The sequence below is a fragment of the Thermobia domestica genome, chromosome 7, assembly GCF_964235325.1.
Source record: "Thermobia domestica chromosome 7, izTheDome1.hap1.1, whole genome shotgun sequence".
NCBI classification, from domain to species: Eukaryota; Metazoa; Arthropoda; class Insecta; order Zygentoma; family Lepismatidae; genus Thermobia; species Thermobia domestica.
Window position 1 is genome coordinate 288001908 of NC_137460.1, and position 19655 is coordinate 288021562.

Genomic DNA, 19655 nt, shown 5'->3' on the forward strand with positions numbered 1-19655 from the left:
CAAGAAGCGTTCAAACAGTGCATTAGAGTCATTATAATTCGACAGCAATTGAAACCAATTCATGTTGCAGAGTGAACTCTTAAACTCAGATATTTTACCCTCAGTGATTGGCCTAGAGACAACTATTTTACATTCTGTGGACAAGATATCAACCTCCTTACTTAATAGTGCGTTATCCAATTTTACCCATACACAATCATGATCAGAAAAAGGAAATATTGATACATCACAATGAATTTGACATAAATTGAAATTTATAAATATGTTATCAAGACAAGCTAGACCTCTTGTTGGCTTCATATTTGTAATACTATAATTAAATTGCCTTAACAAATTTTTTAATTCATCTACACTGTTCTTTGTTGTCGTTACGTCAAAATCAGAGTTTAGATCACCACCTACGACTATCTTAAAATTTCTAAAACTAGGCCTACCCAACAAGTTTAGTAGTTCCTCGAGCCTATCTAGAAAGACTATTGAATGACCAAATATTAATGCCGAATCCATAGTTTTCGGGGTCTCTGACACGTACAGTGACACTTGTGATACCGTTTAAATCCAAATTCAGCCCCGCAACTTGTGGAGGAGGAGAAGAGAGAAACATAAAAATAATCGAAAATGACCGATATTAGAGAGCGCCTTACTAATAGTGAAAAAGTGATTGACTAACGAAATATATTTATTATTATTATTATTATTATTATTATTATTATTATTATTATAGTTTAACCCAACGAAGTGGGTACTTGATGCTAGTAATCCATATTCACAAGTGAGACTTCAAAATAACTTGGAGTTTGATGCCGTTATTTTGTATTTCTAATACAGGTCAACAGTATTTATATAAATTGAGTTTACACAAAAGACATAGACAGTTGAGTCGTTTTCAGTTTTCACTCAAATAATTCTCACATATTAAGAGGTTTGAATATAATAATTATTATTTTAATTTTCTCTCCCTCTTTTTTTTTTGGTCAGTATTGCTAAAGATATCATCATCATCATAATAGCTATTCTGCCATTACTGGCAGATTATTTGCTTCAACAGACAAGGTTCGACGTTCGGTGGTCCTCAGCTAGTCTCTTCGTCTTGACGTAGCAATTTTCTGTTTTAATACCTTCCTTCAACTAGTCTGCTTCGCTCCCTCCCTCTCTTTCCTTCCACAATAGTCTCTAGCACCTCCCTCATAATACAGTTCCTCCCAGCCAATGTCCTAACCAGTTCCTCTTCCTCCCCTTAACAATATTTAGAATTCTTCTTTTTTGCTCCTACTGCTAATATTTCTAACACCTTCTCATTCGTTTTCGTTCAACACAGTTAATTCTCTCCTTTTTTTTCATGCCCATGTTTCAAAAGTCTGCAATTTTTTCATCGCTTTTGCGTAATGTGAATGTTTCTGCCCCATAGAGTACATATTGGAATCAGTAAAACAAAGTTTCAATATTTAATTGGAAGTTTGTTTAATACAAGGATTAGCTAATCGTGGTTGAAAAGAAAAACCTGACGCCTTTAGAGTGTAAAAATAATTTTGAAATTCATGGTATTTCAATAAACTGTGCCGTCTGATTTTCTTTCATGCGTCTCGGGGGTAGCCTCCCCAGTTTGGGAACTAGTGAAGTGTTGGATCTGATAAAAAAATAAACAGATTACGAAACGTTGTGATTTAGGCATTTCTTATAAGTAGTGAAGCGTGCCCATAAAAAAAATAAAGGTCATCAGCTATGTTGTACACTATCATCATACTTGCACGACGTTAAATTATATTACATTTAGAAACATACATTGTATTTCCGTTACTACTGGTGTAGAGTTTATTATCCCTTATATCCATAGTAAAATTTACCTTTGAAATGCTTGAGATTTCTTAAATGCAAGACTTGCAAGACTCTTGCAGCAAGACCAAGACCAAGACCAAGACTAGGTGTGCAAGACCAAGACCAAGACCAAGACCAAAAGTTCCAGTGCAAGACCAAGACCAAGACTCGATGCGCAAGAACAAGACCAAGACCAAGACCACCCTGGTCTTGGTCTTGGTCTTGCATTTGCTCATCACTAGATCAGATGTATTCTCTTATATTCAAGGTCACGTATTCAAACAATTTTAGTAGAACATTTACTTAAAAATAAAAGATTAGTACTCCCGCACAGGCTGGCTGGTAATAAATAAGGTCCTCCCACAAAACTATCTACCTACCGCACCATACGCTCACACTATATCTCTGCTGATCGTTCGCTAGAGTTGCAGTAGGTAGGGGTCACTTGGTGCTGTTTTTTTCCTACTGCGCATGCGCAAACCCTTGACGCTGATTGGCTGGCGCAGGTCACGTGACCTCGCCCCCTTGACGCTGATTGGTCGGTTCCGCCCACGCCCCCGGCCACGCCCCTTCACGCTGATTGGTCGGTGCCGGCCACGCCCCTTCACGCTGATTGGTCACGCTCTTTTACGACCTCCTATCTACTGCGCTGACTGGCTGGCACCGGATCCCGTCCCCCTTGGCGCTGATTGGCGGACCACGCGCACGGTCCGCACTGATTGGCCGGCGCCGGATCCCCGTCCACGCACATGTCACATAAGATTCGTTCCCTTTTATGAGCACTTTACGAACACATAGCAGAGCTAATAAAAGAGTATGGCATATTTTTCAACCCCAATTTAAGCATAGCAGAATTAATAAAAGAGTATGGCTTATTTTCCAGCCCCCTATAATAAGGGAGTGTATTCATTCAACAAGAGAACATAAAGTGGTGGAACCCCTTGAAAACTTGTTCTTTAAGCTGTGTCAAAAATTGCGATTTTCGAAAAAAGTTGAAAGTTGGGTGATGTTTACCAAACGTGGGCAGATGATACGTTTGATGATCCTAAATCGAATGCCGTTAAAATTTTATTTCTATCTCTCACAGTTTTCCAGATATAACGATTCGAATTTTTTCAAAATTTCGACCCATTTGGTTTCTGAGTTTTTGAAACTCTGTATATGTGCACTCCACTGGAAAGACCGGTCAAAAATGTGGCTCTATCTCTTGCCGCTTTCGAGATATGACGGTCTAGAGGCAAAAATCTCGATTTTCGAAAAAGTTGAAAGTTGTGCGATGTTTACCAAACTTGGGTAGATTATACATTTGATGATCCTAAATCGAATGCCGTTAAAATTTTATTTCTATCTCTCACCGTTTTCGAGGTATGACGATCCGAAGTTTTTTTTGGCAACTTGGCCCACCATTGTCGTACAAGTTTGAAACATGGTTCCATGGATTCTTCATGTGTAAAAACGGCAAGGGGCGGGGTACGGGGAGATTTTTTCGATTATTTTTTGATATTTTTGACCGTTTTCGAGATATGGGCCATTTTATGATTTTTGGACACCCAAAAATGGACTTAGACGATTTGTCTGGAGTATTTCTAGCAATGACGCCATGAAAGCTGAGAAACAGTGCTTCAATATGTTATGTTTGCTCTATCTCTTACTGTTTTCAAGAGAAGTTTTTTTTGGGGACCACCGTGGCCCCCCACCCTTGTCGTACAAGATTGAAACATGGTTCCATGGGTTCTTCATGTCTAAAAACGGCAAGGGGTGAGGTACGGGGAGATTTTTTCGATTATTTTTTGATATTTTTGACCGTTTTCGAGATATGGGCCATTTTACGAATTTTGGCTACCCAAAAATGGACTTAGAAAATATTTAGCACATATCTTAGTCGTTTTTGTTTGGAGCCAATAGTAAATAGTTTTATTTTAGCCAATGAGATACTTGACTTGTAGATTTTGCTCCAATGAAAAAGAGTTTTATTTTAGCCAATCAGAGGAAAGCAGAACAACTATATAAGGGGTGAGGCTCGAAGCAATTCTCAGTCAGTTATTCGTCGGATTGCAAAAAGATAACATCGTGTGCAGTGTGTGAGAACATTGAAGTGGATTTTGTGTGAATTAATGGTAAGTATTTTTTGAACTTTGTCAAAATTTTCGGTGCGGATTTTTAAGTGTTCCTCATAACTTCACCCAGGACCAATTATTTTTTGAAATATGCGTTGTTTTGAATACGATCGTGAAAACCCGGTGTCACAGCGGCCAAAAATAAGCCGAATATGGATTTTTTTAAAAATAAGCATTTTTTGAACTCAAAATTTTCGGTGCAGATTTTAAGTGTTCCTCATAACCTCACCCAGGACCGATTATAATTGAAATATACGTTGTGTTGAATACGATCGTGAAAACCCGGTGTCACAGCGGCCAAAAATAAGCCGAATATGGATTTTTTTAGAAATAAGCATTTTTTGAACTCATTTTCGGTGCGGATTTTAAGTGTTCCTCATAACCCCACCCATGATAGATTATTTTTTTAAATATACGCTGTGTTGAATACGATCGTGAAAACCCGGCGTCACAGCGGTCAAAAATAAGCCGAATATAGATTTTTTTAAAAAATAAGCATTTTTTAACTCAAAATTTTCGGTGCGGATTTTTAACTGTTCCTCATAACCTCACCCAGGACCGATTATTTTTTGAAATATACGTTGTGTTGAATACGATCGTGAAAACCCTGTGTCACTTACCATGAAAGACGAGAAACAGCGCTTCAATGTGTTATGTTTGCTCTATCTCTTACAGTTTTCAAGAGAAGTTTTTTGGCCACCGTGGCCCCCACCCTTGTTGTACAAGATTGAAACATGGTTCCATGGGTTCTTCATGTCTAAAAACGGCAAGGGGTGAGGTACGGGGAGATTTTTTCGATTATTTTTTTGATATTTTTGACCGTTTTCGAGATATGGCCCATTTTATGAATTTTGGATACCCAAAAATGAACTTAGAAAATATTTACCATGAAAGACGAGAAACAGCGCTTCAATGTGTTATGTTTGCTCTATCTCTTACAGTTTTCAAGAGAAGTTTTTTGGCCACCGTGGCCCCCCACCCTTGTCGTATAAGATTGAAACATGGTTCCATGGGTTCTTCATGTCTAAAAACGGCAAGGGGTGAGGTACGGGGAGATTTTTTCGATTATTTTTTTTATATTTTTGACCGTTTTCGAGATATGGCCCATTTTATGAATTTTGGATACCCAAAAATGAACTTAGAAAATATTTACCATGAAAGACGAGAAACTACGCTTCAATGTGTTATGTTTGCTCTATCTCTTACAGTTTTCAAGAGTAGTTTTTTTTTTGGCCACCGTGGCCCCCCACCTTTGTCGTACAAGATTGAAACATGGTTCCATGGGTTCTTCATGTCTAAAAACGGCAAGGGGTGAGGTACGGGGAGATTTTTTCGATTATTTTTTGATATTTTTGACCGTTTTCGAGATATGGGCCATTTTACGAATTTTGGCTACCCAAAAATGGACTTACAAAATATTTAGCACATATCTTAGTCGTTTTTGTTTGGAGCCAATAGTAAATAGTTTTATTTTAGCCAATGAGATACTTGACTTGTAGATTTTGCTCCAATGAAAAAGAGTTTTATTTTAGCCAATCAGAGGAAAGCAGGACAACTATATAAGGGGTGAGGTTCGAAGCAATTCTCAGTCAGTTATTCGTCGGATTGCAAAAAGATAACATCGTGTGCAGTGTGTGAGAACATTGAAGTGAATTTTAAGTGTAAATTAATGGTAAGCATTTTTTGAACTTTGTCAAAATTTTCGGTGCGGATTTTTAAGTGTTCCTCATAACCTCACCCAGGACCAATTATTTTTTGAAATATACGCTGTGTTGAATACGATCGTGAAAACCCGGTGTAACAGCGGCCAAAAATAAGCCGAATATGGATTTTTTTTAAAAATAAGCATTTTTTAACTTTGTCAAAATTTTCGGTGGTGGTTTTGAAAAATTAAAACTCCTTTTTTTTCTATTTACAGGTTTAGAAAGAATACGTTATTGGGAAAAACACTTTTGGTGATCTATAGTTGGAACAGCCCCAAATACTTTTTTCTTGCAAACACCTGATTTTTCCGAGAAGAATTTTGCAAAAAAATTCTATAAGCATTGTTTTCAATATAGCGTTACAGTGAATAATTGTTGATCGTTAAGAATAATAGGTTATTAGAAAAAACACTAATTGGTGTTCTATAGTTGGAACAGCCCCAATTACTTTTTTCTTGCAAATACCTAATTTTTCCGAGAAAAGTTTTGCAAAAAAAAATATATAAGCATTGCTTTCAATATAGCGTTACAGTGAATAATTGTTGAACGTTAAGAATAATAGGTTATTAGAAAAAACACTAATCGGTGTTCTATAGTTGGAAGACCACAATTAAGATAAATCAGCAAGCATTAACGATTTTACAATATTCTAAAAGTTAGATAAACAGCAAAAAAATTGGAGCGATTTAATATAATATCCGAATCTCAGCAATATTATAGACAGTTTAAAGATAACGGGAATTTGCTGACAATTGAATTAACTCCTCCCCCAGAGGGAGAAAACCCCCTTGAATGGGTAGAAAACGGTATTAATGATTTGGTACGGTATGTAATGAGAGGTGTACTCCCTCATCATCGTGTAGGGTTGACTTTTATAAACCAAAATCACCCAGATAAACCATTCTATTTGTCGTTTCGAACTGCTAATAATATGACTGCTGAAAATGTGTGGGGTGCGTTAGAAAAAGTAATTCAATCCAATACTTCATTCTTATATCAAGATCGCTTTATTCTCTATTTTCACCACGTCGAATTACCTATTGGTATGGGACGAGTGAAACAGAATTTTTCTGACATAAACGAATACATAAAACATAACAGAGGTATTATAGTCATTAAAAACCCTGAATACTATTGTTTGGGTCAAGCTCTGGTGGTAGCTATAGGGCTTATTGAACATAAAAATGATAAAAAAGAAAGATATAGATATTGCCATCAATACGCAAAACATATGTTTCAAAAGGTATCCGAGTTAAGTGAAAAGGCTGGTGTTAGCCTAGAGAATGGCGGGGGGATACCGGAATTAAAAAAATTTCAGGCATATTTAGTGGACTATAAAATCACCGTGTATGATGGGTTATCGGGGGAAAAATATCTTTTGAGGGTCACGGTCATGGCAAACAGATTAATTTGTTATATATTAACAACCATTATAATGTCATCACTAGCCTAACAGCAGCCTTTTCATGTGTTTACTATTGCGAAGAATGCCACAAAAAATTTCAGACTAAAGACAGGCACGTGGGGAAGTGTAAAGCTTTATGCAATAAATGCCGGAACAGACCACCATGCACACTTACGAAAAGTGTAGTATAGTGCCGGGAATGCAATAGATGCTTTTATGGGGCTCAGTGCCTCAAAAACCATAAGGCTTCATTGTGCGATATTCTGAAAGTGTGTCCTCAATGTCGTAAAGCCTACGCGGTGAAAAAAGGGCGGAATCCACATGTCTGTGGGGAGGTATTCTGCACAGGGTGTAATAATATGATGCCGTCAGGGCATTTATGTTATATACAACCATGCCGAACGCGTACCCCACAGAAATGGATATTAGTGTTTTACGACATTGAGTGCCGCCAAGATAAAGAAGTAGCCGGTGGTATTTTTGAGCATGAGCCCAACCTGTTAGTTAGCCAACAGGTGTGCAACTGCTGTAAAAACAGTGAGAGTGAACGGTGTGGTGTATGCGGCGATAGAACACATGTATTTTACGGGGACAAATGCATTGGCGAATTTTTAGACTATTTAGCACAAAGGCGTTCTGAAATAAATAGAATAGTCGTTGTAGCTCATAACGCAAAGGGCTACGACGCCCATTTATTTTACGCGCAATGATGCTTCATAAAGAGTGGACGCCGCGAATAATTATGCGGGGGTGCAAAATTTTATCGATGGATTATTTATATTTAAAATTTATTGATAGTCTAAATTTCTTACCGATGCCTTTGTCCAAATTAGGCGACGCGTTCGATTTGCCCGTCTCGAAGGGTCATTTCCCTCATTTATTCAACGCAAAAGCTAATCAGGAGTATAGGGGTGCTTTACCGGGTATCGAGTATTACGATGTGGGGGGTTTGAAAAAGAAACAGAAAGAGAAGTTTTTGCGTTGGTATAATGAGGAAAAGGAAACACTTGGAGAGACGGGTTTCATTTTAAAAGAACAGCTTATAAAATACTGTGTGAACGATGTGAACGTGCTGCGCAATGCTTGCGTAAAATTTATGAACGAGTTTGAGGTTATATCTGGCGTCAACGCGTTCCTAGAGAGTATAAGCATTGCCAGCGCGTGCAACTTAATGTATCGAAAAAAGTTCCTGCGATCAGACACCATTGGTATTATCCCACATAGTGGGTACAGGTGGCGTGATAACCAATCTGTCGGCGCCGTTCAGTGGCTCGTGTACGAGGCCGACAGATTAAAAACACGAATCCAGCATTCTGGTAACGGACGAGAGGTTGTGGTGAGAGGTGGGTATAAAGTGGATGGATATGCACACTATAATGGTGCAGAACATGTTTGGGAGTACCAAGGGTGTCTATTCCACGGGTGCCGGGAGTGTTACCCCACAGACCGTGACAACCCCATATATAATGACGCGTACACTACTTTTAATATGCGTTATGAGAGTAGTGTAAACAAAATTATTCGATTAAAAGAGCTGGGATATATAGTTCATGAAATGTGGGAATGCCGGTGGCGTGAGTTTCTAAAAGAACACCCACCGGTGAGTATATTTGTAAAAAACCACATCGGCTAAAAAATGTCCAATTCACCCGCGGGATGCACTGTATGGCGGTAGAGTCGACGGCATGAAACTCTACAGAAAGGCGAAAGAGGGAGAACGTATCATGTATACCGATATAATCTCCCTCTATCCTTACTGTTGTAAGGTGAAAAAATATCCTGTGGGTCATCCGAAAGTTTATGTGGGTGATGACGAGTGTCCCGATATTTCGGGGTTTGAGGGAATAATAAAGTGTACGGTATTACCCCCAGCCAATCTCTACCACCCGGTGCTGCCCTATCGGAGTGGTGGAAAATTATTATTCCCCTTATGCCGAACGTGCGCGGACACTCTGAATGAAGAAGAATGCACGCATTCGGAAGGGGAAAGAGCTTTGACCGGAGTGTGGGTTGTAGACGAAGTGCGGGTAGCTGTCGAGAAAGGATATAGAGTGCTAGAAAAACACGAGGTATGGAGCTATGAGGTTCTAATGTATGACGCTGAAAAGAAAGAGGGCGGTCTTTTCACGGAATACATTAACCTGTTTATGAAGATCAAGACTGAGTGTAACGGTTGGCCTGCAGGATGTGTCACCGAACAACAAAAAGACCAGTTCATACAGGAGTATTATGAGAAAGAGGGTATCCGATTAGACCGGGAAAAGATTATGCGCAACAAACCTAAGAAACGAATTTCAAAGCTAGGAGTAAACAGCCTGTGGGGTAAGTTCGCACAAAGAGAAAACATGGAGCAAATCGCTATCATTAAAACTCCCGAGGAGTATTTCGATAAAGTAACAAATCCGAATATTGAGGTTAATTCGTGTATTCCAATCGGCGACAAATTCCGTGTGCTCAACTGGAGTGTTAATGAGAGCGTTATTGCTCCTGCTAAAAACATTAACGTGATAATCGCAGCATACACCACGACACACGCTCGCCTCGAGTTATTTCGTTATTTGGATTTACTTGGCGAGCGTGTGTTATATTATGATACCGATAGTATTATTTACACTCAATCGCCTGGCGAGCCACAGTTAAAAATAGGAGTGCATTTAGGGGAATGGAAGAATGAGTTGGCAGAATATGGCCCGGATGCATATATCGAAGAATTTTGTGCTGGTGGTCCCAAATGTTACGGCTATTCTGTTGTTAACACTCTTAACGGTAAAACAAAGACAATATGTAAAACCAAGGGAATCACACTGAATAATAAAACATTAAAATATGTTAACTTTGAACAAATGAAAGATATGATTTTAAATAATTCACCTTCTATTAGCGTTCCTCTCGGTCGACAAATTGTACGTACTAAAGATAAATTGAATACTAAGCCGGAGGCGCATAAAATCTATCAGGTTACTGCTAGTAAAAGGAAACGAATAGAAAATTTTGATACACTTCCCTACGGGTATAAAAGAAAACGAATAGGTTAATTAAGTAGAGAGAGACAGAGTAAAAAAATGGATAATCAAATTTTAAATCGATGTGTTGGTCTAGCATACGATGATGAGGGAGGTATATTGTAATGCTGTTACAAATTATAAAATATTGTCAGATGACGATAGTAATGGTCAGGTAAATTTCTGTGTCTGTACATGGCGAATACTCCAGCTTCATTTGCCGTGCATTCAATTATGTAAAGATGTAAACATGTCTGAAAGTATTCACATTTTGAATCGTAATAATAATAATAATAAGTTATTATATTCATAATTATTTGTGGTGTATCAGAATATGGAGTTTCAACATCCATTTACTTGTATTATAGCTGGCCCCACTGGGAGTGGTAAATCACATTTTGTAAGTTTTTAAAACATTATGCCGAAAAATGGAAAAATATAGTATGGTGTTATGATGAGTGGCAACCTCTGTATGAAACTCTATCCTCAGGTTGTACATTTAAAGAAGGGCTCCCCAAAATAGATGATTTTACAGCACAAGCTGGCCAACATCTTGTAATTATTGACGATTTAATGCGGGAATGTGATACACGAATTGTTGACTTTTTTACTACAGGTAGCCACCACCGAGATTTAAGTGTTATTTTTATAACACAAAATATGTTTCATCAAGCTAGAGGTATGCGAGACATATCATTAAATTGCCATTATATAATATGTTTTAAAAACCCCAGAGACCAGGCTCAAATTAATTATCTAGCACGCCAATTATATCCTGGTAACACAAAATTTGTACAGGAGGCCTATCAGGACGCAACACGAGATCCTCATAGTTATTTGGTTTTTTATTTAAAACAGGGCATTCCCGACGAACATCGTGTTCGAACAAAAATTTTCCCCTCAGATTCTTACAATTATGTTTATGTACCAGTAAAAAAATAATCTCAATAACTGATATATTTTAATACTCAATTTTAATATAATAGCTACAAAAAAATGATTAGCAAAGAGAGTGCACATTTACTAAAACTTTTAGCAAAGGCAAAACCCAAAGTACGCCAAGCAATTTTACAAAATGCTGATCCCGAATTAATTCGCTCTATTTGTGAATGTTCCTATAACGTATTACAAGGAAATGTTCCGTTAAATAAAAAAGAGAAAAATATATTAAAAAGATATAGAAAGGAATTGAGGTATTTAGCGAAAAAAGGTCCATCATTAAAACAAAAGAAAAAACGAATAATTGTACAAAAAGGTGGGTTTCTTACTGCTTTGCTTGCACCTATTATTGGAGGTATACTATCTACTTTAATTAAATAATTATGCAGCATGCACAAAAGCTTGTTTTAATTGCACCAGAAAAATTGCACCAATATCAAACTATATCTAATTTAGATGATGAGATGAAAAATATTTTAAATAATAAAAATATGAGTGTTGAAGAAAAATGGATACGCTATAAAGAGGTGTTACAAAAATATTTACACATTGTGCAAAAACCTACTGCAACATCAACTAGTGTTGGTACTAAGAAGGAGGAGGATGAGGAGGAGGAGGAGGATGAAATACTATCTACTCTTCCCGAAAATTGTCTGCGTAAAGCAAGACCTTTATTACGTAGATTAAAACAAAATTCCAACATTCATTGGGATGACAATGGTAATGTTAATATTTATAATAAATTAATTCCTGGAGCTAATATAGTAGATCTAATAGCAGATTTTGTCAGGTATCGCAAGAAAAATATTCCCCCTACAGGTTGGGAACCCTTTGCTGTACTGTTAGCAAAATCCAATATACCTTTAGAGTATATAGGCAACCCACAGCGTATAGAATATATTCGTAAGCTGACATCATCTGCCGCTGCTGCTGATCCAAAACAGGAAGAAGAAGAGGAGCCACCACGTAAACGTAAAGTTGTCAACAGATGGTGTGATTATAAAATATGAAGAAGCTGGCCGATATTTATTATAACCCTTCACACCCTGCCTCGTTTTCAACTGCTACGTCATTATGGAGAGCTGTAAAGAAATCTATTCCTTTACACAAAGTGCAACAGTGGGTAAAAGAACAGTCGACTTATACTCTGCATAAGCCAGTACGTAAAAATTTTCCACGTAATCCCTATTTAGTGTTCAATATTGACGATCAGTGGCAAGCTGATTTAAACGATATGCACAGTCTGCAGAAGTATAATGATGGCAACAGGTATATTTTAACAGTGATTGATTTGTTTAGTCGTTATGCATGGGCTGTGCCTGTACGTACAAAAACTGGTGAAAACATTATAAAAGCATTTAAGCAAATATTTGCATCTACACGTCGTAGACCCTTACGTCTGCAAACAGATAAAGGTACAGAGTTTGTTAATAAACCATTTCAGTTATACTTAAAAAAGCAAAATATTAAATTCTTCACAACACAAAACTCCGATATTAAGGCAAGTGTGGTGGAACGTTTTAATCGAACTCTTAAAGAACGAATGTGGAAATATTTTACAGCCAAGAAGACTTACCGATACATAGATGTGCTATCGAAACTTGTTCAGGCATATAATTCTAGACCCCATAGAGCTCATCAATTACCACCCGCCAGTGTGAACCAGGACACTTTTCAACAAGTTTGGAATAAATTAATAAAACCGATGCCACATACTAACATTGCAAAATATAAAAAAGGTGATACTGTGCGCATTACTAAAGCAAAACGGCATTTTGAAAAAGGGTACAAAGAAAAGTGGACTGTAGAAATATTTAAAATAAAACAGGTGATACATAAGGAAAATAAAGTGGTTTATGTGTTGGAGGACTTAAATGGTGAAGTAATTGATGGTACATTTTACGAGGAGGAATTACAAGAAGTGCCTCTGCCTAAAGTTTATGAAATAGACGAAATTTTAGAAGTTAAAGGTAAACGTGTACTTGTTCGTTGGCGGGGATATCCCCCTTCCTTTAATTCATGGATTCCTGTGTCACATTTAAAAAACATTTAGCTACAATACAATATTATAAACGACTGTTATATTTGTGTATATAGGAAAAAATAATAATAATGAACGATCCATACTTTAAATACTATACGCACCAAGCAGGAGGTGGTTATAACGTGTATAGAGGTGCACCATATCAAGAAGGTTATGGTATTGGAAGTTTTTTTAGGTGGTTTATTTCGAAGTGTATTTCCGTTAATTAAACAAGGAGCAAAAACTGTTGGTAAAGAATTGTTACGTACAGGAATTAATGTAGCTGGAGATGTATTAGGTGATAATAGACCTATTGACGAAGCTTTAACATCACGTTGGCAAGAAGCTAAAAATAATTTAAAAACTAAAGCTCAAAATAAAATAAATCAAGTGTTGGAAGGATCTGGAAGAAGAAAACGGAGAAAGGTTCATTTTGCAAAGACTGGTGGTAAAAAGAAAAGGAAGAGTGATATTTTTGATTAATATGGAACAGAGTACTACTAGCTTTTATCTTACATTACCGAGTAACAGTTCTATGGAGTATTTTCCACAAAATATTTTGTCATGTTATACTACCAAATTATATCATCCATTGGTGCTAGAGAAAGGTGAGTGGGAGACGGCAGTTGTTGAGGTACATTATACAAATTCATTTCAGAATGTTTCCAAATATACTAATAATATTTATTAACGTCTCATGAATACAAAAAGCTGGAACATAACTAAAATCTTACCAGGACACTATTATAATGTTGATGATATTCTATCTCAAATTAATCATAAAAGTGATATACTAAATTTACAATTAAAAGTTAAAGCATCAGTAAAACGAATTGAAGTCAGCAGAGTAATAAAAGATCAAGAGAGGCATATGGAAGTACGTCTATCTCCTGAACTAGCCAGAATACTAGGGTTTGATCACATACAACAAGAAGATATCGCAGTTGTGCATCATGCTCGTTATCCACCTGATTTACAAAAATCGCTACCTACACTTATGTATATTTACAGTGATATTGTAGAACCACAAATGGTGGGTGACACCGTAGCTCCATTGTTACGAATTATAAATACAAATATTACAGAGTATGGTATTAATAATGTACATATTTTTGACAATCCTCACTATGTCCCCGTGCAACGTAAACAATTTGATCAAATTATTATTGATTTAAGAGATAGTACAGGTAATCCACTTCCTTTCCAACATGGCAGTGTATGTGTAAAATTACATTTTCGCAAACGTAATACGGTATTATAAATTTTACCATGTGTGAATATTAATAGTAAGAAAAGAGAGAAAAATGCAGTGTGAGTGTATGAAATCAGAATTAGATTTATTTGCTGGTTTACCCACTCAAACCAGTATTATAGGTAATAAAATAGTTCCATATAAGCCTGTGGCTTCGATAGCTGATAATGCACCAATAGAATTTGTCGTCCCCGGTCATGGGGATGATTATATTGACTTACCGCACACAATGTTTTATATTAAAGGTAAAATTACTAAATCAGATGGTTCTAATTTAACTTCTGCCGATAAGAAAATCGGCCCTGTAAATGATTTTCTCAACGCAATGTTCAGTGAATTGCAATTATATTTAAATAATCAACTTATTTCCTACTCTTCACATACATATCCATATCGATCGTATATTGAAAAACTACTAAATTATAATGCTGAAGCTAAATCAACACATCTTCAAACATCAATGTGGTTTAAAGATACTGCAGGGCATATGGACAGTGTGGCCGATAGTAATGTAGGATTTAAACAAAGTTTTCTTCTCACTACTTTAAGTCAGTCATTTGAACTATTGGGTTATATTCATGCTGATATATTTAATCAGGAGAAATTTTTACTGAATGGTGTACAACTGCGTATTAAACTAATTTCAGCTAAACCTACATTTTGTCTAATGGGTGACGCAGATGCTGATGGAAAAGTTGTAATTACAGATGCAACATTGCTTGTGAAAAAGGTTGATGTGTCACCGGCCGTTAAAATAGCACAAAATAAAGTATTACAAAATCCTAAATTTAGAGTAAAATATCCTATAACAAAAGTGCAAGTGAAGACTGAAACGCTTCCACAAGGAATTATGGATAGTACACTTCCAGATCTATTTTCAGGCCTAGTGCCTAAACGTATTATTATTGGTTTTGTTAGTAATACTGCTTTTAATGGTACTTATCAGACAAATCCGTTCAATTTTCAGCATTTTAATATGTCATTTTTTACACTGTATGTCGATGGAACGCCTGTGCCATCCAAACCACTACAACCTGATTTTGATAATAAGCTATATATACAAGCATATTCCACGTTATTTACGGGTTCAGGTATTTATTATTCTAATCAAGGTAATAATATTTCACTCGCCGAATATCCTAATGGTTATACTCTACTGGTGTTTGATTTAACTCCCGATTCTAGTGCTAGTGCTGGATTTCATACTAGTCCACAACGGCAAGGAAGTGTACGCCTAGAGGTTCATTTTAAAGAAGCACTGCCATCTCCTGTAACAACAATTTTTTATGGTGAATTCTCTTTAGAATTAGAAATTGATTTCCAGAGAAAAATATATATTAATTAAAAAAATGTTAAATACAATTGAACTTTATGAGGCACTACAACAAAATCTACCTAAAGATCATTTTATTGGTGTGTATGCCGCAGATGAGTTACCTCTGTTTATTCATACATTTCCAGCCGCCATAATTATAAACACTGATTCTAGTGATAAGCCTGGTGAACATTGGGTTGCTGTTTATATATCTAATATGTGTGTGGGAGAGTATTTCGATAGCTATGGTATACCTCCCTATATACAACATCATATAAGGTTTTTAAAACGAAGCTGTCTGTATTATACATGGAATAATAGACGTATTCAAGGTGATTTATCTCAATTTTGTGGACATTACTGTTTTCTATATCTAGCATGTCGTGCATCTGGTTATTCACTGCACGATTTCTTAAACAAATTCTCACTCACCACTATTGATGCTAATGATATTATGCTTTATTCATTTATGAGAGTATGATGGTATTATTTTTTTAAACTCCGCCATTGCCGGTCCCAAGCCCTGGATGAGAAAGGAGGAGGGTTGGGGTTGCTACCCCCCCGTAAAAGAAAATAAGCCATACTCTTTTATTAGTTCGAATATGCGCTATGTTAAATAGGTGGATGGAGAATGTGTTATCGGCTCTGCTATGTGTTCGTAAAGTGCTCATAAAAGGGAACGAGTACACCCCTGCTATGTTATATAGTCTTATGTGTTATCGATCTGCTATGTGTTCGTAAAGTGCTCATAAAAGGGAACGAATCTTATGTGACATGTGCGTGGACGGGGATCCGGCGCCGGCCGATCAGTGCGGACAGTGCGCGTGGTCCGCCAATCAGCGCCAAGGGGGACGGGGTCCGGTGCCAGCCAATGGGCGGGGGTCCGGTGCCAGCCAGTCAGCGCAGTAGATAGGAGGTCGTAAAAGAGCGTGGCCAATCAGCGTGAAGGGGCGTGGCCAGCCAATCAGCGCCAAGGGGCGTGGCCGGGGGCGTGGCCAAGGGGGCGGGGTCACGTGACCTGCGCCAGCCAATCAGCGTCAAGGGTTTGCGCATGCGCAGTAGGAAAAAACAGCACCAAGTGACCCCTACCTACTGTTGCAGTTGAATTTGTACACCCTATATATGACTACTGCTAGTTTCCGGGCGGTCTCTGATTAATCCTTGTACGCTGTTTTCAAATTTAAATGTCCACTTGGTGCGATATCCTCCAATTTTACATAGGGGAAATTAAAGAGACTCTATCTCTCGAAGGCGAATATGGAGGCGTGGAAAAAGTACAAAGAAAGTTACTGTCCTTTAAGGGCGACAGTCACTGCTTAAATGCCTCGGCTCTGGGCTATTTCCCCTTGTCTCTCCATAAATGACGTGCATATCTGCCAGGGTAGAAAGGTAGGATATCCTCACCATAAAGGTTTTGTCAGATCTATAATTAAGTATCTGTTTTTATACTTTTTTTTAGTTTTTACTAGTTTTATCCTATTTTTGGTACAACTTATGGTGATTTTATATTATCTTATGTTAATTTGGTGATTATTATGGTGGTAATGATTTTGTTTATTTTATTTTGGTGATTTTTCGCACATTTTGCCATTTTTATAATGATTTTCAGTGTTGCCACTAATAGAAATTATTTTGAAACATTTTGATATCTAAAAGGGTAACACTCGATGGAAACACAAATGTATGAGAATAGAAAGTTTACTTACTGTTCTTCCTAAGCCTCTAAGAAACTTGTTCCTTCACTGATTTTCTTTACTTTTCCTTCCCTGAAGTGTTAAAGAATAGTTGAATGAATTTGAGGATGTGAAGAGAGGTTCATGTTAACCTTAAATTGGAAATGGTGGGGAGGAGAGAGACAGATGTTGGGTGAAAGAAAGTTAAGAGCCTAAGGACAGGTGGGCAGTGAGAGAAAGGAGGAGGCAGCGGGGGCAGGAGTAGTGTGAAAGGAATATGTCAAGAAAAAGGGGCGGTAAATTCTTTGTTGAGTGTAGAAGCCTTTGTGGTGGGTTTACCGCTGTCACTGAACTTGTTTTATGGCCCTTTACCGTGTAATAAATTCTTTACCGTCGGTTGGGTGTTCTTTCTTCCTTCTCAGGTAGTTGGCAAACAAGATTTCTTTAATAAATTTTAAAAAATTAAATCAACGAATTAAATATTCGTGAAAAGGTTTGAATAGAGTACCGAAAGGGTTAGAAAGAACGATTTCTCGTGTTTAGCGTTTATTTTAGAGGTATATTGTGATATGTAAAGTGTTAGAATAATATATTGTGTACAATACATACATATATGTATTGGATAATATTAAAATGTGGGAGGAAAGGCCCGCAACTCCAAGAAAAGTATCTTATTTATATTAGATGAATTTTGAATGGGTTTTTAACATAGAGTAACAACTAATTAATGGTGTTAAGGTGTAATCATGTACGAAACTCACTTCATTGATAATATTACATATGTATATGTCTATTTTTCTTCAATGTTTTACATGAAATGTTTCAGAAAAGGGTTAAATTGAGTAAGAAAAGGGTTAAAAAGAACGGCTTTACCTGTTTGGTTTCATTTCAGAGGCGTAGTGGAAGTATGTATAGTGTTAGAATTATATATATATATACATATATATATATATATATATATATATATATATATATATATATATATATATATATATATAGGATAATGTTGAAAGATGGGAGGAAATCGAAGAATAGTATTTTATTTATTTTTGTATGATTGTGGTGATTATATGTGGTTTTAGCATAGACTAAGAACATCATTGTTGTTTGGATGTATTTGGATTATTATAAGTGACATATGTATATACCTATTTTTCTTCATGGCATGTATGCATGCGTGTTTATTGATGTTTAATTGTGAATATGTGTATTAGACGATGACATGGCTGTATTCAGATGCAAACGTACCATCTTTTGTATGTAACGTGCGTTGCATGACGTTACCATATTGTTTATATTGAAAGGTTATATTCTTTGTGTATGATAGTGTTTCTTAACCATGTTTTAGTTATAGTTATTTTAATAACGTATGTCATTACTGTAATACGACTTAATGTTTATTTACATCTTTAAGATCGTATGAAATACATTTTTGTGTTATTAATGTTATTAAGATATGTTATTAATGAATGTCTTTAATAATTGTATTAAATTTACTTGTATGTACCATTATATTTTACAATTTTAAATACTTATATTCTTTTTAAAAAATATTGAATTTACGATATAAAATTAGGAGATATATACTTACCACATACTGATAAACATTCGTCTTGTAGAAGACATTATGACAACACTGATTCATGTAGGAATAATTTTCTGGTTGCAGTTTGTTTATTTTTTGTATGAACCGACTTCAAACTTGTAAGTGTACTACATAAAGTATTAAAATACGTATAAAGAAACTTATATAAATCATATATGTATTCTTCATTTATCTTATACAGATTACACATACTTATAGCAATAAAATATTATTAATATAGGTAAATAACCTTACAGTATTATCTCTAAATATTTGACATGAAGTCTATATGTATTTTTCTTTATCTTATACAGAATACACATGGTTATACTGTATTATTAATATACTTAAATAACTTTACAGTATTATTTCTAATAATTGATATGAAGCATATATATTCTTCCTTTATCTTATATAGAATATACATACTTATGAATATGATACCAAATAATTGTTTGCAGATAGGTAGGAATAAAACACATTATTGAAAATTGTTATTTTTATTGTTCGTTGTTAAAATATATGTTACCCAGATATAATTAAGTAATATATTATTTGCAGTAACGGTATTTATATTATTTACACACACACACACACACACACACACACACATATATATATATATATATATATATATATATATATATATATATATATATATATATACATCATTCATAAATAAGATATTTACATATTTCCATTATATACACGCAGAAGTGTTGAATGGCGGGTGTAAAGGATGGTGAAAAATTTATGAACGCAACTTAGTTAAGAATATTATGAGTATGTTAGGACTACGAGGTATGATGTTTCATTCAACATTTAC